A 20,528-nucleotide genomic window follows, 5' to 3' on the forward strand; every position below is an offset into this window, starting at 1 on the left:
TATTACATTCAAATGGTGGGGGGGACTATTTAATATCATGAATGTGAGATTTGCTTGGAGCCAAAGTGCGACATTAAGCAAGATAACAGACAATGCAGGGAGTGTCAGGAGAAGAAGACGCTCAAGTATGTATTCATGCATGTACAAATAGAGTAAAGTATGAGTATGCGTATATCAGAAGGGTAAACCTGACAAATGTCTATAAATCGATGAATACCTATATGATATTCCAAGATATCAAATGTGTGTTTATGAATTTATTGTTCCGATTATGATGCTAATAGGAACATGGGGAGACAAAGATATAGCAGAGACTGCAAAAATCTGATCAACACAAAATTGAAAATAAAAGGAAATAGAAGTGATCTGCTCCAATGTCAAATCGAAGAGAACCACAAATGCAAACCATGGAGGAAAAAAACACAATACAATTTCGTTGTTGATAAGTTTGAAGTTTTATGAGGTTGTAAATGTCATTAACACTGAGCAGGAAATGGATAGAAATCTGAATAGTGAAGATACGGGCAGTCAGGAACTGTCCCCAAACCTGAAGGGACAGGGAGGCGCCCTTCCTTTCCACAGGGGTGCATTGCAGCCTACTGAGACCAAGGTGAGGGACAAATAAATATGTTCACACATGTTCACCATCTTGCCAGAGTCAAATCCTTTTCAAAAGAATGAGTTCCAGAGCCTAAAATGTGCACCCAAGTGAGCCTGACTATTTCCAGGAGGAACCTCTTTACCTCCCACACCTGCTCCAGTTCCTTCCTTCCCAGAGAGTAGATGTTCTGCATCCTTAGAGATAGTTTCTATAGTCAATCAGTGGATCCTCATGGTCTCCACATTCAACCAACACCCTTTGTCTTTTGATATGAGTGATGAACCCAAGGTAAGGGAGACCCGCATTTCCTCTTCAGGTTGTACCCGCCATCAAGTCCTGAGCACAAAGAGGAGGCCAAGGTGACCTGTGCCCTTTGAGGATAATCTAAATCATAGGAGTTAGTTTGTGCCATTCTTTGTCTGGTCCCTATCCTGAGACCTCATTACCTTGCGTGATCTTACAAGGGGGATAAAGCCACACCCAAATGTAGTTCATGGGATTATTAGGACAAGTAAAGCACTCTGGCACAGTAACACGATGGCTCGAGAGGGATGATATCCACCCCATACACTCCAAAATCTTGTACAAAGTCTTTCCAGAAAAGAAGGGCTGAGTAATAGCTGCAGAGAGTATGTCCGTTCAGTTTGATTTTCTTTTTATGTAACTTCCTGTGGTTGGAATGGTCGGGTGTCTCTATACTTTTGTCCACACACAATTCAAACTCTTCTGAGAATGGTTATTGTGTGTCAGCTCCTTTTGTTCGTTTATTTCCACTTGTAAATTGCCTAAGAAACAAACGCATTCAACAAAGTGACCCCGAGTCTCCTCCCTCCATCTTCAGCAGGCGACATTTTTGGATGTCAGGCTGGAAAATGTGAAGTGAAATCCCCTTTGTGCACGCATGTGTGTTCAAATACGTGTGCCGTTGAGCGCGCACGTCTTGCATTTGAGGATGATTCAAAGTGGCACGCCGTTGTGTGAGGACAGGCTTCACAAATACACTCGTCATGCAAAAGATGTTGTCATCCATTTCCTGGCCGTTTGTGGAAGCGATGTCTGCAAAAGCCATCAAACAAACACAGGGAGGTTTTCGCCCTCCTCCTCTGCCATCGGTCAAATCGTCCTATTGTCCTTCTCTTCCCGCTGCCTTTTTCTCCTCCCACCACTTTTCATGCACCCTGCGGAAGACGTTTTACTTTCAGTGACTCATACGTAGCGACAGATACACAAACACTGTGTAACCGTGTCATGACGCGCAAGACCGAGAACAGTTTCTTTGGTTTCCACCTTTTATTGACCATCTGAAAGACTGAGAGGCCTGTATGTATAAAAGGAGAGTTCTTCAAAATAAAATGCACAAATTGTGCAATTTATGTCTTACAACTGTATGTACAGATTATACTTGATATTGTTGAAAATATATTCAGTGGTGCAATGATTACTCGCTAATCGATCAAAAATGAGCATTATTTGATTTTTGGGAATACGGTTCTTATAGTGTATGTTATTGTCAACCCTGTAAAGGTATCATTTTTATATAATTTGATCAATAATGATCAAGACATGACCCAGTGAATAGTGTTTCAAAATCAATTAATTTTACTGATTAGTATTTGAAATACTGGCAGTTGTCAAACACCAAAAGGTCATTTTTTTGTAAAAAAAAAACAAAAAAACATTATAAAGTAAAACTTCCAATCCCAAAATGTCTTTACTGTTTGATGTCTGAAAAGAAGGAAGTTTCTTGATTTGCAATGTATTATCTGAAGATCCTAATAAAATTTTTTGATCTATAGGGATTTTCTCGTCTTGATTAATGTACCTTTTCCATTAATGAAAAAAAGTAACACTAATAGATGTAAGCATTTTTATTCCTCCTTATTTTGCAAATGGTCCTTCTTTGTCACTTAACTGTCTTTACCGTTAATCCCAATGAAGAGAGGCTCATTATGTTGTTGCAATACACCACAAGTACATGTGACTAAAGAGCCACGATTAGGGAGCCATTTTGAATTCACGCAAGGGCAGGACAATAAACAATGTTATTTCTGAGATATGAGTGAATATGTGTTAAATTATCAAAGTTTCAGAAGTTTTACATTATTATCTTTATTACAATTTGATAAATACAAGTGTGTAATTAGTTTAATGAGTAGTTACAAACATTTATACGCGTGAATCTGTAGTGTTAGAAGCATGTTTAAACTGTGTAACATGATTTTAATGATTCTGTTTATGAATTTACTTTTATGCAGTTTTGTCTTTACCATGATGAAAAGAAATATCTTTCAATGCTCCACCACATAAGGATCAGTTAGCATTTTAAATCATCCATACGTTTTTGAAAATTCAACTCTAGGCCTGGCTGGTTGATCATGAGAGACATTTCATCATATAAAATCCTCGTGTGTGCCGAGGCCTATCCCAGATAACTTCGGCGAGTGGCGGGGGACACCTTGAACTGGTTGCCAGCCAGTAGCAGGGTACATAGAAACAAACAACCATTCGCACTCACGTTCACATCTACGGCCAATTTTATGTTTTTATGTTTTTGGGATGTGGGAGGAAATCGGAGTACCTGGAGAAAACCCGTGCAGGCACGGTTAGAACATGCCCATGCTACACAAGCGAGGCCAGGGTTTGAACCCCAGTCCTCAAAAGGCAGATGTGCTAACCAGTCATCCACCATGCTGCCCATATAAAATCAAGGGGGTAAAAATCTGTCAAATTCAATGAAAATGACCTTCTAAAATGTATTTTTTGCCACTTAAAAATAGGTTGTCTTTATCCTTTAAACTTTCTTGTTAAATGTTGTCTTATAATAATGGCTTCACTTTCTTTCTCATGACATGACATTTGAATATGTAACGTCTGTGGCATTGTCAAAATATATTACTGCATTCCCAACATTTAATGGACTAATTTTAGTAAATCAATCCCAGTTGTTGCAAATGAAAATAATGGTTAGTCAAAGTGCAGTCAGTTGTAGCTCTCAATCGCCTGAATACTAGATACAAGATAGTTCTCTTGAAGGGACAAACCATCACTGATTGTTTTATTCTGTGCTCTTTATAAACCACGTGTCTGATCAGGGATGTGAAACCAAATATGATAAGACTGTGATGTGGTTTAAGACATTAGCCTTGTGATAAGTGATACATTTTCTTATTCATGTTGGTTATGCAACTGTTCTCACATGGGTAAAAAAAAGAATAATCTCTTGATGCATCTGATGTTGTATTGGGATTTTAATACGACGATCAAAAGGTCCATTATGGTGAGCACAGAGATGCCAAAAAGGTGCATACTCAACCTACTGCTCTTTACACTGTTTACCCACGACTGTGTCCGACCTACAACACCATTCACGTGATCAAAGTTGAGGGCGACGCAGCAGTTGTGGGCCTCATGACTTGATTAAGAGGCCAACTACAGGAAAAAGGTGAGCCAGCTCGTAGTGTGTTGCAAAAGCAACATTTTCCTAAATGTGGGGGAGACAAAAGAGATGGTTGGAAACTTCAGGAGAAGTCGTTCGCAGTAACAACTACACACCATCAATGGCACTCTTGTGGCGAGGATGATTTCAATTCCTGGGCTTCATTCCTGAGAGGCCGTCTCCTGGAATGACACCACCATGTCGCTGGCCAGCCAAGAAGGCTCAGACTTGGTTCTACTTCCTCTTCAAATTGAAGAATAAGTCTGACGCGGCCCGCGTCATGGTCCTTCTACCATGGCTTTGCTATGTGGTCCAGAAGCTCCACTTCCTCCTGCCAGAAGATTCTGCAATGCATAGTGAATCCAGCAAACAAGATCATTGGTTCTTCTTTCCCTCAGTAAGAGACATTTATCTCACCTGCTTCACCCAACGAGCCATCAGCATGTCTGGTGACACAGCACACCTCTCACAATCCTTCTTCACAGACCCTCTTCAAACTCCTGCCTTCAGGGCTGGGGTACCGGAGCCTCCGGGTCCAGTTCTCCAAGCTGTCAAACAGCTTTATCTATCAGACAGTAGGGATGCTAAAGTCTGTCCAGTATCTGGGCAATAATACAAACACCATTCTAAATCATCTGCTTTCTAAATGTACCCAATTTTTGTACAGTTTTCATATCTGTGTCCAATTCCAGATAAGCTGCACGTATTGCACTGCACTGTCTAGCTACATATAAAATCGCAAACTTCTGCAATGTGTACACAATCAATTTTGCCTGATTTTTTAAATTATTTTTTTAAATTGTTGATGTTTATAAAGCGTTACAAATGTCTTACCACAGTAAGAGAGATGACATTTTTAGTCTTCTGTATGACTATTATCTACAGAACGTTAACAGTGTAATTATTCCTTAAAAAGTCAAGATAGACATGTTTGGACATTAAAAATGTCAGCCTAATTGGTATTGTAAACATTTAAACTGCAGACAGGGCAACATACTCATTCCTCAATGTTTGCATAGGTGACCGTGCAATTACAACCTGTCTACAGCAGTTCCACTTCACACAGTAAAGTTTTTGCCAGGCCTATTACTGGACAAGACTTCAACACCACACCTCGTGTCATCCAAATATCTCTTTTCATTACTGAATCAATCTGTTCACATTGGCTACCAAAAAACTGGATGGACTCCCTGCAGAGCACTTCAGATAGATTTCCCATTTTAGATTGGAGCGTAGTAGATTGAGCTTCGATTGGAGCCGACATTGGAGGAGTTCTTCAGGGCAAACCAGCTGTGACTGGGCTGATGTGTAGCTGTCACCGTGTGGTGACATGATATAATATGAAATGATATTGAACAACGTCGCTTTGGCACTAAATTGTTAGCAGAGCTTCAGGTCTGACAGCAGCCAGTTTATGGCTTTAATCCCAAGGTCCTTTAAACCTTGTTTGACATAAATTGAGTTTGGCTTCTTGGCAGCAGAGAAAAAAGAGCAATAGCAGTGAAAACACGTTTAGTTCCTCTGCCTTGTTTGCTTTGAATGGAAAGTTTTTTTTTTTTGTTTTTCATGTGGTGTGTGAAGTTTCATTTGTTCTCGCGCAGCAGTATGGGTCTTTCTTAATGTCCGAGTGTTACCACTTATGCCGCCTTATATTTAAAATAATTGATTGCTCAGTCAAGTGTTTCCATGCTTAGAAAACTTTATTAACGACACAGGCAATAAAGTAGAATTTTAACCTTCATTGACACGCATATAAGTAATGAAAGAAATGTATCATTGTAAAATGAATTGGTTAAAACAAACACTTTAAGCACTTTAATAACAAGTGAACAAGGTTACTAAACCACATTTCATTTTTATTCAACAAATAATGGATGTTCCATGATTACAACATCAATAGATCACTTGGTCAAACAAGAGATAGCTTAACAACTAGCATGAGCGTCCTAGACTTTTTTTTTTTATTATTTGTCACGAATTCCCACTTTTTGCATGCGTGTGGGGCAGCACAATAACCTAGTGGTTAAAAGACATCTGCTTCACATTTGTATGTTATTCACAGACTTGCGCTGGTTTTTCTGGACACTTCGGTTTCCTCTCGTATTCATGCATGTCAGGTTCATTGATGACTCTAAATTTGTGACTTCTAATTGACAGGCAATGACTTCAGCGTCTAACTGGTCAAAGTGAGCTGGGATAGTATCTAGACCCCTTGCCACCTAAATAATGAGAAGTGGGATGAAAAAAAATGGATGGATGGTGCACGCATATTCACAATATGTGGGGAGCAAAAGCACTCCATGCCAAACAGTTGAAGTGGACTCTAGTCACAAAAATCCAAACTGTCAGTCCATACGTTTGCTCACAGAAACCGTGGTGTTTTTATTGCTCTTATTATTGTTGCTCTTCTTCATGGAGTTATGTTTTTTTTTTTACGCTGGCTGAAATCAGGTCTAGCGAGGTACACTGATGGCTCGAGACGCCCTGCCAACCAACCGGATCTTAAATTACAATCCCGAAGCAGTTAGACAGTCATCACATGTGGCTGCGAGGATGTCGACATCCGCTGGCGATCTGTGATAAATCTGCTTTGCAAAGCTCAATGAAAAGCTGAACACAGGTCTGAAGGACCCGTTACCGTGACTAATGCTCCCACTGACAGGCAAAGATAAGACTTATCCTTCACCTCAGCCAAGCCATTTCTCAGCAATAATATTCATAATTGAGAGTTCCAATGTCATTATTGTGTGAATATATTAAAATATGATTTAGGTTATCGAGCACCAAGGTCACCAGCGCAACACCTACAACAAAATGCTGCTTGTGTGTGCACTCCTGATGCAGTGCAGACGATAAATACAATAAGTAGAGAGGATTTGGCGAGCGAGTGGAAAATTTGGTGTGTTGGTAATTGGATGTGCGGGAGACATCTGTTTTTAAAGGGAATCCACAACGTTGGTGCATAAATTCTGTTTGTAATGAATGAGTGGATGTCAATGTGAACTGGAAAATCATCACAAGGGGAAGCAAGTGCGTCTGTGTGCAATACAGTGACACTTTTCCATCTGTTTGGCAAAAAACATTCACACCACAGCTCAGCGGTAGCCAGAATGGGGAGGTATTCAAGATGGGCTAATGCTGATTGGAGCGCATTTTGAGTGAGGGAAGGGAAACAAAGATGGAGTGGACATTATGCTGCTGAATCTTAGTTAAGGATGCTTCACAAGTGTGTGACAATGTCATTAATCTCTTGAAATTACAAAAAAAAAAAAACACACAACACAATGGCCAGCTGGTGTGAGAGAAAGAGCACTTTTGCTGTATGGATTTTCTGCAAATATCCAATCATGAGCAAGTCCACACTGGTAATAGACACACGTACCAGCAAGATTGTCTCTCTCATACTCATCTAATGCGATGCAGGAGTGGTACATTAGCAAATTCTAATACCATCCAATAGAAGAACAGTTTGAAAAATGTAAACTTTTAGTGATAATAACAGTTTATTGTTTGTATCATGGTTTTGGTTGTAATTTGTATACAACTAAAATGTAATAAATTAGTGCTACGAACAAAAAAAAATTCGGATTGACTCACAAGTCTGCTCATGAAAAAAAAAAAAATCGTGAATCATAATTTTTGCATTTGAATGAAAACAAATCAAACTACATATTTTATTCTGACATGAGCAGCAATACATTTTTTTTTTACTTGCATTTTGCCTTACGCATATGCACAGTTTTAGCCACCGTTAATCTAGAACAGTAGTTTCACATAGAACCCCTTACCCCGAGATTATAATTTTAGCAGAACAAGGGTTCCTGTTGCCATGAGGACCATACAGTCTGTAACCTCGACCAGGAGATGAATTGGATGAAGTTATGCAAGATTCATTCAACATATCGTTGCATCTGAGTGACGAGAGCTAGCCTGTCCTACTAATAAGCAGCTGAGCCAACTAGCTGACTTATTCGAAGTTGATGTTGCCAGTTTGTAGTGATTTGTGCATTTTGTGGCTCCAAGACGGCGCAAAATGGACCATGGACATGATGTAGAAAAGATCCTGGTTAAAATTGACCAGTTTAAACTACTAAAAAGAAGCATCTTGGCAATTGCTTTGGACAGAGGAAACTCAGTTGCTAAAATGCGCCAGGCAAAATGCATCGACGTCCTCTCTCCCGCACACTGGTGCAAAAAAAATCTGAAACCAGAGAAAAACCCAATTTAGGACTTAACCAGGGCCATAATATATATTTTTTTTTTAATTTGAAAATGATGCTTTTTTTTTTCAGCATAGGACAAGGAGTAATGATTCATTTGTAATTCGCTAGTCATTTGTTAGTGTCAAATGTTTACATGGAAAATCCAAATACAGAGATGATTCTTTTTGGCTTTTTCATGTCCTACCTAACATAGAGGTGTCCAAAGCGAACATTTGTAGCCTGCAGCTTCTCACTTTTTGGCCTACAGCACAACGTAAAAATAAAATTAAAGTGAACCTGTCATGATCCTGGATTCCAGCCAGGGCTGGGTGTGGCCGTCTAATCGGAAGGGTCACACCTGCGCCTCATGACCTCCGATTAGACCCAGTACATATAGGACCCGGGGGACGACAGAGACTCTGCTAGATCGTTGCCTCTCATGCCTCGTTCCCGCACTACCGTACTCCTGACGTCTACCTCCCGTGTACCGACCAACGCCTGTCTCCCGACCTACCCCGCAAGCCTGCCGTTACTGATCTTGCTGCTTGTTTGGACTGACTCCCTGGTAACCGACATTGGAACGAATAAAGGCTTATTCCGCACTGCTTACCTCTCACCTGAGTCGTGCATTTGGGTCCACCCCCGAGTCTCGTCCGTGACAGAACCCACATTAGTGTTTCAAGTTCAGGGGCACACTGAAAAGAAAAGAAAAAATATATAAGGTTACAAAAAAATTGGGGAAATGTTGTGAGAATAATAAGTTTCACTATAAAATTCTAAGACATACCGATAGTAAACTAAGCAATTCCTTGGTTACATAGAATATGTAAAAATAGCGATACTTAATTGCTTAGCATATCTAGACCTGGATTCATTTTATTTTATGCATCATGTGCATTTTTTTTTCTCTATGTGGTCCTCGGAGTAAAAGATTTGGACACCCTGAGATACCCAAAACATTGAATCCATCAAAGCTGAATTTCTGCTCTACTTCAATAAACAAGTATAAACCACAAGCATAGACATCTACAGTAGAAATAGTTTTGATTTTTTGTAAAAAAAAAAAATGTAATCATCATTTTCATTTACAGGAGGCCCTGTAGCTCAGTGGTTAGAGCACTGGTTTGATAAACCAGGGGTTGTGGGTTCGTATCCCACTGGGGCCTCCACTCCCTGAGAAGGGTTGCGTCAGGAAGGGCATCCGGCGTAAAAATTGTGCCAAACATATGTGCGTTCATCTGAGATGACACGCTGTGGCGACCCCGAAAGGGACAAGCCGAAAGAAACTTATTAATTTACAAAATATACTTCTAAACTCCAGTCAATGTTGCATATTACAACAATTATATTTGTGCCCAGATGGATGAAAATACTCCCACCCTGTGAGTGACTGACTCCAGAGGGACCCTTTGGCACCTGGAGTGACGGGCTGTGCATCAGTGTGCAAACGTGCTAATATGAATTCTGATCAGTCCCAATAGGCAAAGGACTTACTGCCCATCACCAGCTTATAGTGGTTCTCCACACATGGCAGTGTCACGGGGGCATGCTGTAAAACCCTGGCAAATGGAGTTGGCATGGCGGCCAAAGCCAGACTCTGCACTGACACTTCCCTAACCCTTCTTAAGTGATAATATTGCTTAATGTACTCCATAATGTCATAAATGAAGAGCACTGCCCTCAAGATTTTAAGCATAATTGGAAATTTCTGTGACAAATCAACTGCTGAAACGATGTCCGTCCTTCAGTGTCGATGTCCGTGCGAGTGCTGGATGGTCAAAGGCTAATTACAACCGGGATAAGAGGCAGGGAGGCTAGAGAGAAGGCAGAGTCGCGTTTTTAATTGGTGTAAATTTATGCAGATTATTATTTTTTTTACAACATTCAAATTCAAATGGACACCTCACTTCTTTATTCATAGACAAACAGCAAAGCATCTATGTTTAATTTTTCATGATTTTTTTTTTTGTTGGTTTAGTTTATAGGGAGAGAAGCTGTAGCCTATTGAAAAAGGTGCGCTCGCTGGACAAAAATAATTTTCTCTAAATCCAACCAATTAAATCAAAGGTTTTGACATCACTTACATCAGCAGTAGCTGAGACTAAGCAGTATTTCTCCTCCAAGCAACAGAATACCGTGAATTATACTCTAAGACAGGAATAATATCTGAACTTGTGAGAGGACTTTCAAGTAAACCACGATTATTTGGTCATTTGCAGGCTTCATAAAACATGTTCCATGAACTAAAGCTCATTTTTGCTGAGAAGGGCCTAAATCCCATTCATCTTTTAATGGGAATTTTCTCTTACATTTTTGTGAACTGGTGTCACCATGCTTGAACAAGACAGTGGGAAAAGTCAAACGGGAATGCAGCTCTTGATAAATAATTTTTGTTGCTTTAACACCAAGTTGTGAGCTCAATAAGTGATTTAAAAATGATGGAATCATTAAGAAAATGAATAATAATGCTCCACATGTGGAAGTAATAATAGGACCCAGTGGATAGCTTTACAAATCACAGCATTGACAAATCATAGAAATAAGAACTTTCTGGTCTGGTGGCTCTTTCAAGGTGAAAGCAACCTTTATATGAATGATCCAAGCCAGTCGAGCTAAGCAAGGTCTTCGGTCAGATCTGAGCTGTTGTTGACAAGCTGCAAATTTCTTTCTGATCTTCCTGACTGCCACTTAGTGATCACCTTGAGCGTAAAAAAAGAGAAAAAGAAATCAGCCCAGGTACTCCAGAAATGACACCCTCTTTGCAATTCTTGCTTCACTTGGGAGACTGACGATACTGTCTTTTCTGCTAAGACTCCCGCTTCTTGACATTTTGACATGATGAGAAGGATGTTCCTGTCGGTCTTGTCACATCACAGCCATCTTGATTCGGATCCCTCCCATCAAGCGCGGTGTGACGCCTCGCTTTAAAAAAGCTGCCCGTCCATCATAAACATCCTTTTATGTTAGCCGTCTGAGCGGGAAGGGCAAAGAGAGAGATCAGCCTATCAAAGGCATGTTGAGAGTCAGACGCACTGACAGCATATCACAGGACCAATGCGCCAGACGTAGCTTGGAATTTCACCCACAAGGTCGTCCGCAATTAGTAGACACTCAGATGTTAAGAATTGTCCACGATCACAAATCTCCAGTTCACATCCTGTATAACGCTAGTTTCCAGTGAACAGCGTAATCGTATAATTCAATGTTACCTTAATCAGTCTTTTGCTAAATATTCAGACCAGGTCTGCAGTAGTCTTAAATTAAACCCCTCACCTTGATGCCATACAAATGTAATACTGTCAATAAAGTGGCTATATATAGATAGGTATGTAACCATTCATAATCTACCTGAATATTTTAACAGGGTCTTTTGGGCAAGAGAAGCGGAGAGAGACGTGATCAATTATCTGACTTCACCTCTACAATCGGAGGTGTGCTAATTGAAATGGTGCGGTGTCATCTGCCCACCCTAAAGGAGAAAGCAAATCGGAATTTTTTCCAAATAATTTGCTAAAGATGAACAAAAATGTCCTTTGTCCTGTATCTCTTCGCCTGCGGACTGGACGGAGAAAGACTTGCGTGCTGACTCTGCTGAGAAGCATTGAGAAATGTTAAAGAGACCTTTTCACAGTCTGACCCCCTCACTGTGGGAATGTTGAAGTTCTTTAATAGAGACCTCCGCACAAATGTGAAGTGTAGAGCTTCATAACAAGGGGGACGGGTGAAAACCAGCAGGCATGTAAAGACGTTACAGTATCAAAGTAATGCTTTATGGAGTAGTTCATGAAATATGCAAAAGCTTTAAGAATATCATGAGTGTTTAAGGTGGATTGGAGGACATATTTTAAAGGTGCCCACTGCGAAGCCTGCATCGCATGTCCACCTTTCCCTGAGCTGTTCTATTTTCAGAGTGAAGCTAATGAATTGGGATATGGAAAAGGTTTCTCTGCAGGCTCACAATGAGGAATGATAAGAGATTATTTTAGAATGAAGATCAATGACAAAAGTCCAAACGGTGCAGCAGCAGGAGACGCTTGCTTCTTAATGTAAGATGAGCGGAACGACAAAAAGCTGAGGCCAAAGGCAAAGATCTTCATCTCACCGATTCACTTTACCTAGTGGAAATTAGTCTGTGCCATTCATAGCAGATTTTTACAAATGAATTACCTGGTGTATTAATAGGCGGAGAGGCATTTATTAAACACTATGAGTAAAGGTAGCTTTAATTATGCATACTTTATTAAACCTGTTTGACGTAACTGTCTGCCGTTTGGGTGCATTATTCACTTTAGTGAGGTAAAAGTAAAGACATGCATTTGCTTCAAACAATGACAAAAAGCTACTGCAATGGAACCTCTGACAGACAATTCATTTCAGACCACTCTTTGACCTCTAGCTTGTTCGGATTCGGAAAAAAAAAAAATTTCCCCCAGAGGAAATTAATAGAATTGAAATAGATTTGTTGGATCAGTTGTCACCATCGTAAAACCTTTAGCAGCATATAGATCTATCAAGTGAGGATACATGAAATGTGTGCAGTTCATCCGATTTGTTAAAAGAAAAAGAACAATGGACCCAGATTCTTATTTGTTTGATTTCAGGACATCCCAAATTAGACGTTTCTCTGTGTATAGTTCATCACTCGGACTGATTTAGCTTTAATGTCAGATGAAGTAATACTGTGTGTCTTAGTGTGTTTTTTTTTTTTAATTAACATCACAAAAACTACAACAATTATCTTTGCACCACTAAATTACTTTTCGTCTTTCACTGGACATTTTGGCCCTTGATATGAGCGAGAGTTCCTGCCCTGCCCCTCCTGTTGTCTGCGCAGACCACTGCGCTGACAATGGTGTCAACTCTTCCCCCTTTGGGGGCACCTCAGAGTGATTTGTGGTTGGGAAAGACTGATGAAGTGCTACTGCCACCCTGCTTCTTTATAAGATCAATTCTAAATGTAGGAGTGCGCATTATGAATGATGGAGACCTCCTCAAGCCATCCATACGGCTGCCCAAAGACACAGCCCCGGTCCCTATTGCACCTCCTAGGCACGAGAGGAGCAATCACTCTTCTCGTTACATACCCACACCCACATCAACATACCCCCATGAATACACAGATAACAACCTAACGCGACAACAAGACTAAAATACAGATGAACAAATTTAGCCAGACGCAAGTGAGGTGAAGACTATGTCAAATTTGCTGTTTTTTTAAAATACTTACTTTCAGTTAAATGTTCAAGATAATGTACATTCCCAACATAACACTAATGATCAATTTTGTCTTTAGATATCTGAATGCTGGGTGGCCTTGCCCTAAAGAGGCCATTTAAGGTTGGATTTAAGAGGTTACACTTTTTAGCTCTGATGTCTCACAAGTTGAATGTGTCACAATAGAATAAAGAGGAAAATGCATTAAATCAGATGTTCTCGGATCATAAAAAGGCCTCTTCCAAATCTGATTTGTTTAAGATATGTGCCAAAGCCATCGAGAATAGTGTAACACACAAAAGGGTGGCAGCCATCTTTGTAAGTGTCGCAACATTGAAATATACTGTCATGGTCCTACCGGTCCACCCCTGGCTCTGTAGTTCCCCTGCACACCTGCGTTATTCGGAGGCGCACACCTGCGCCTCATCAGCTATAATGAACCCTACTATATATAGGACCCAGCGGACGGTCTGGCTTTGCCAGATTGTTCCCATCCATGCCTCGTTCCCGCACCTCCGCATTCCTGATCCTGAACCCCTTTGTACCGACCTCGGCCTGTCCTCGGACCAACCCCGTAAGCTTGACGCTCCTGATACTACTGCTCGCTCTGACTGACTCCCCGGCATTGGACATTGGAACGAATACAGATCTTCCTTAAACTGCCTTCCTGCCTACCAAGTCGTGCATTTGGGTCCGCCCTAGCGTTCTGGTTATGACATATACTGACCGCCGACATGTACTAAACTGCATCTTCTGAAACAACAAAAGTAAAACACCTGCTATAAACATAAAATACAGTGAAAAGAAACTGGCAGAAGGTCTTGGGAACATGTCATCACTTCATATTGCATCATGCACCTATTGGCCATACAGTGAAGAAAATAAGTATTTGAACACCCTGCTATATTGCAAGTTCTCTCACTTAAAAATCATGGAGGGGTCTGAAATTGTCATCGTAGGTGCATGTCGACTGTGAGAGAGATAATCTAAAAAGAAAAGTCCAGAAATCACAATGTATGATTTTTTTAACGATTTATTTGTGTGATACAGCTGCAAATAATTATTTGAAGACCTGTCTAGAATTCTGACTCTCAAAGACATGTTAGTTCGCCTTTAAAAGTCCACCTCCACTCCATGTATTATCCTGAATCAGATACACCTGTGTGAGGTCGTTAGCTACATAAAGACACCTGTCCACCCCATACAACCAGTAAGACTCTAACTTGTAACATGGCCAAGACCAAAGAGCTGTCCAAAGACACCAGACACAAAATTGTACAACTCCACACAGCTGGAAAGGGCTACAGAGAAATTTCCAAGCAGCTTGGTGAAAAAAGGTCCCCCATTGGAGAAATCATTAGAAAATGGAAGACGCTAAACATGACGGTGAATCTAAATCGGAGTGGAGCCCCATACAAATATCACCTCGTGGGGTCTTAGTGATCGTTAGAAAGGTGAGGAATCAGCCCAGAACTACACGACAGGACTTGGTCAATGACCTGAAAAGAGCTGGGACCACCGTTTACAAGGTTACTGTTACTAATACACGAAGACGTCATTGTTTGAAATCATGCATGGCACGGAAGGTTCCCCTGCTTAAACTAGCACATGTCATGGCCCGTTTTAAGTTTGCCAATGACCATTTGAATGATACAGAGGAGTCATGGGAGAAAGGTTTGTGGTCAGATGAGTCCAAAATTGAACTTTTTGGCCATAATTCCACTAAAAGTGTTTGGAAGACAACTGATGAGTTCCATTCCAAGAACACCATCCCTACTGTCAAGCATGGGGGTTGGAGCATCATGCTTTGGGGGTGTTTTTCTACACATGGCACTTGACGACTGCACTGTATTAAGGAGAGGATGACAGCAGCCATGTATTGTGAGATTTTGGGGAACAAACTCTTTCCTTCAATCAGAGCATTGAAGATGGGTTGTGGCTGGATCTTTCAACATGACAATGACCCGAAGCACAGAGCCAGGAAAACCAGGGAGTAGCTCCGTAAGAAGCAAATCCAAGTTCTGGCGTGGCCTAGCTTGTTTCCAGACCTAAACCCAATAGAAAATCTTTGGAGGGAGCTAAAACTCCGTGTTTCTCAGCGACAGCCCAGAAACCTGTCTGATCTAGAGAAGATCTGTGTGGAGGTGTGGGCCAAAATCCCTCCTGCAGTGTGTGCAAACCTGGTGAACAACTGCAGGAAACGTCTGACCTCTATAATTGCAAAGAAAGGCTCCTGTACCAAATATTAACATTGTTTTATTTACGTGTTCAAATACTTATTTGCAGCTGTAGCGCACAAATAAATCATACATTGTGATTTCTGGATTTTTCTTTTTAGATTATCTCTCTCACAGTGGACATGCACCTATAATGACATTTGCAGACCCCTCCATGACTTCTAAGTGGGAAAACCTGCAATATAGCAGGGTGTTCAAATACTTATTGTCACGGTCCTGCCAATCTAGCCCTGGCTGAGCGGGTTCGAACACACCGGCGCTGATTAGGAGGTGCACACCTGCACCTTATTCTCGCTGATTCATCGCGGTATTTATAGGACCCAGGGGGACTGGTCTTCGCCAAATCATCGCAACGCATGCCCCGTTCCTGCACTCCCGTATTCTTGATCGTGAACCCTGGTGTACCGACCTCCGACCGACCCCGTAAGCTTGACATCTTTGATACTCCTGCCTTCTCTGATCAATCTCCCGTGTACTGACCCCTGCCTGCCCGTGTACCTGTTCTCTACGCCCGACGTCTTGACTACCGCCGCTCCACTTGATTGTCTGCCTGATCCCCGACTTTGGACCGAATACCTCCTTCGTACCGATGGGTCGTAATACTTATTTTCTTCACTGTATTTTAACTACTTACTTACTTACTTGGATGTACCCTTTCGGACACATCTGTCTGCGTCAGTCTTTTAAAAACCCCGTAAAAGATTTATTTCTTCATACATTATTCACATTTACTGATAATTGCTGATAACTCTGTAGTACTAGTACTCAGTTGCAGAGATATCGTGTTCAACTGTATTCCACTGTTTCAATTTACCTGATTTCTTTGGAAGGTGTGGCTAAAACGGTGCTCAGTGATGCATTTGGGTGTCAACTATATGTGTTGCTTTGCCCCATTACATCAGAACTGTGCACTTTGCTTGCACATTGGTGGTTGTCCGGAGCAACTGCACGTTACTTAGTTACAATTAGTTCGCTGATTTCATTGTACTATTAACTAGCTATGTATGCCTGCACCCCAGAAAAGTAACCTTCCTGGATTCCAGCCACAATTTACATAACGGCTCGGTATCAGTATTTAAAGTGTTGTGAATTTTGTGTTATTCAAGCTACCATAATTTGTTGAAACACAAAGCATTGTGGGATTTCTAACTAGCAATAAGTATGTACTCTAATGTCTGTATGAGTGACATGCTTAATAAACCGTTAACTATTTTCCGAAGTGACTATGTTATGTGGAATGACATACATGTGCATCATCTCCAAGCAAGTGGGTGACCCTACCCCCACCCCCACCCGTTCGCCTGCCGAACATCAGGTCGGAGGCTGGCGCACGTTGTCACGGATAGGAATGCCTTGCAACAACCCAATGGGAAATTTTCCAATCACCAAAGATATGAAGCGGTTATATTTTTGCAGTTATAACATGAAGCCATCAGAAAGATGTGTGGTATTTGACTGACAATAAAGCAGCGCATTGTGCCAGATCACTCAGCAGACGCCCACAATGTCTGAGAGCAGAGACGTTTGATTTTTCGCGATTTCGAAGCCCCATTTTATGTAATTGGTTCATTTATTTTTTTTCTCTTTGAATTATGGAACTAAGAAAGTCTCATTGTGATTAAAAATCTTTAGAAGAATGTCCTGTTCCGGGGCATCAGCACACCATCAACATATAAAAAAAAAAAGACAAGCCATCAAAGCATTTTCAACTTGTTGCATAATTATCCAATCCATTTAATATACTTTCAAAAACAAATTAAAGAGACCCGCTCCCTTGGGCCCAATTCCTCCCCCAATTGGTTCAAGGCAGAAAGAGCTGTATATTTAAAACAATTTTTTTTCCCATTTCAAACTTACAGCAAAAATTGGTCTTGTGAATCAGTAACCGAACTGTACGAACTGAAGTATACGTTCCGACATTTCTCAGACTGATATAATCACAAAGGTAAAATGGAAGCAGATTCAAAATTGCCTTATAAATACAAACATGCCACTGATTATATCGTTGCAGAGTCATCTCGGGCCAACCAATGCGAAAATACAGGTCACAATGATATGTTATAGCCTTAAGAGTTGTGATAAATCTCAGCGCTCCGTGTGCAGAGGTGTCAAATTCTTTTTTGTCAGGGTCCACATCCTACTTATCAGTTCCCTCGGAGGACAATTATGACTGTAGAGCCATATGAATGAATTATTGCCTCCTGTAATTACACATATGCTAGAAATTGATGTATTACTAGTTTTGAAATCAGGAGCCTATAAAAACAGTTATTTTTCTTTTGAAAATGGGATTGGTAGCAGAAAATGCTTTTAAGATCCCAATGTTGTAACTTATTACAATAGAAGATAATTAGCAGTATTTATATTTTTGCAAGAAACGAAGGATGCTTTTGTTTCCACATTAAATGATGGGGCCTGGCTCACCAGTTTGATGCCGGTGATACGCAGTACCCAGAGACCTAGGGCACTGTCATAATTTATGTATGCAAAAAATATCCTCGTAGTCAAGTCAGTCTGGTTTTTTTTTAACAGCAAATGAGAAATGGGACTTATTTCTGAAATAAAATCTCAGATGCAGTTGTACCATCCTGACGAGCCTCTAAATGTGAAGATTATTTCATTCACTGCTAACCCTCCCAGTCAACATCGATATCCAACCATCCATTTTGTGTACAGTTTATCCTCACTAGGGTTGCAAGCCAGCTAAGACCGGGCTAAATTGAGGTACAGGTTGAACTGGTAAACAATCAATCACTCGTGCTCACATTCAAATTGACAGGCAATTTCGACTCATCAATGAACCTACCATGCATGTTTTGGGAATTTGGGAAAAACCCGGTGAAATCCGACACAGGCACAGAGAGAAGATGCAACCCTGATTTTGTGAGGTCAGTGTGGTAACTATTTGTCCACTGTGCCTCAAATGGATATTTTGACCTTGAAAGCCATCAATGCAAGTAAATGTTAGAAAATGTGTTTATAATCAACATGAAAAATATCTTTCCATAGATTTTGCTGGGGTTGATATCAACATTGTGGTGTGTGAAATTGAAAAGACACTTTCACTCTACTGCAACTTTTGGCAGCTAAAATTGATCTATTGCAAAATATTGCTGCTTTTTACAGGGCACAATACTTCCTTTACATGAACGCGACGCAAAAAAAATCAACAACACAATGTTTTTACAGGGGTCCTTGGCAAAAGAATGAAAGGTCGAAGCTCAGATGTCAACTGTAAGACCAACAAATCTAGTATAGAGTAAGTAATAATAAAGATAAGTAATAATTATAGAATTTTCATGGGCACCACCACTTTGGCAAGTCACATGAACTACGTGTGCGATAACAATGTATCAAATAGGTCATGTCATATGTACTGTATTTTGAAAATGTGATGTTAATCCTCTCTCATTTAATGGTGTTGTAAGAAGATTTTTATCGGCAACTACGAATTTTCATGGGCGCCGCCATTTTGGCGAGTCACATGACCTACCTGCGCGGATGTGACGTAATAGCCGCGCAAACAAAGGCTTGATTACGATGGGACATAATTATAGCCAGCGCTGATTTCTCTGATTTACCCTCATCTGATTTAAGCTGATTCTGATGAAGGAATGCCAGCATCGGTTGATGTGGAAGACGGATGAAAACTTCTGTACAGATTTGAACCTGTGGCAGTAAATAATATATATAATACATTTCGGGATGGTTCTTCGGACGAACAAAGGCCCCCGGAGCTAGCTCGCGGCCTGCTGCCGGAGCTCGCTCGCAACCCGCTACTGGAGCTCACTCGCGGCCAGTCAACGGAGCTCGCGAGTTCGCTCGTGGCCCACCCCCAGAGCTCACACGCGGAGCGACAGCGGAGCTCGCTCACTCCCTCGCTGCCCTCTGCCGTAGCTGGCTTGTCAGACTCCGCGTCATTCCCGTCCAAAGAACCATCCGAATATTCAACATTATTTGCAGTCGCAGGTTCAAATTTGTATGGAAGTATTCCTCCGTCTTCCTGATCAACAAATACTGCTATTTCTTCATCAGATGAGGATAAGTCAGAGAAATCAGCGCTGCCCATAATTGTGTCCCATCGTAATCGAGCCTTTGTTTGCGCGCAGGTAGGTCATGTGACTCGCCAAAATGGCGGCGCCCATGAAAATTCGTAGTGGCCGATAAAAATCTTCTCACAACACCATTAAATGAGAGAGGATTAACATCACATTTTCAAAATACAGTATATATGACATGACCTATTTGATACATTGTTAATCCAAACCACAGGAATCCCCCCTGAGTCTGATGTATAAAGGTAAATTCACAATTCAGATATGAATTACAGTATGCTGAACTCAATGTAAAATGAGAAATTTGTCTTTGATGTAGCGATTGTCAATAGATTTTTTTGGTAATTGTGCCGTAACACTTTCTTTAATTCACCATCACATGTTCTTCCATTCAGACATTTATAATTTTACTGGCTCAAAAAGGCTATGAACACAGAGAAATTGTCCGTTTGATGCACTATATGTCGTGATAAACCCCATCTATCATGCAAACAGCGCAGGAATGACATCAGAACAATCTAATGAGACACTTACTGAATAAATGTTATGACGGCTGAGTTTCAACTGAGAAAGGGTTTTGTTAGTTTCCGCTGCTAAAATACTTAGCGGTAAGCACTTTTGTTGTGGAGTAACTTAAGTATAAATGCTGCACATAAAGCTTTTCTTTATATCTTGTGTAATGTTATATTTCATGCAGACGGGAAAGCAAGACTGATGCCATTGTGATAACTTCCATTTACAGTGTAAGCCAGGAGAGATGCTGTGCAGAGGCCGTCTACTATT

At 40.8% G+C, this 20,528-nt stretch overlaps 1 long non-coding RNA gene across 4 annotated transcripts in view; it reads right to left on the minus strand.

Moving 5' to 3' along the window:
* The window catches only part of LOC133502119 (uncharacterized), a 24,686-nt gene continuing 4,158 nt past the window's right edge, over positions 1–20,528 (minus strand). For 2 of the 4 annotated variants that reach the window (XR_009795368.1, XR_009795365.1), the window contains exons 2-4: positions 8,850–8,934; positions 4,455–4,602; positions 1,799–4,381 (exon numbers count right to left, since the gene is read on the minus strand). This is a non-coding gene — a long non-coding RNA (uncharacterized LOC133502119). The other 2 variants (XR_009795367.1, XR_009795366.1) reach the window with 2 other exon arrangements.

Source organism: Syngnathoides biaculeatus, chromosome 6 (genome assembly GCF_019802595.1).
Source record: "Syngnathoides biaculeatus isolate LvHL_M chromosome 6, ASM1980259v1, whole genome shotgun sequence".
Taxonomy (NCBI): domain Eukaryota; kingdom Metazoa; phylum Chordata; class Actinopteri; order Syngnathiformes; family Syngnathidae; genus Syngnathoides; species Syngnathoides biaculeatus.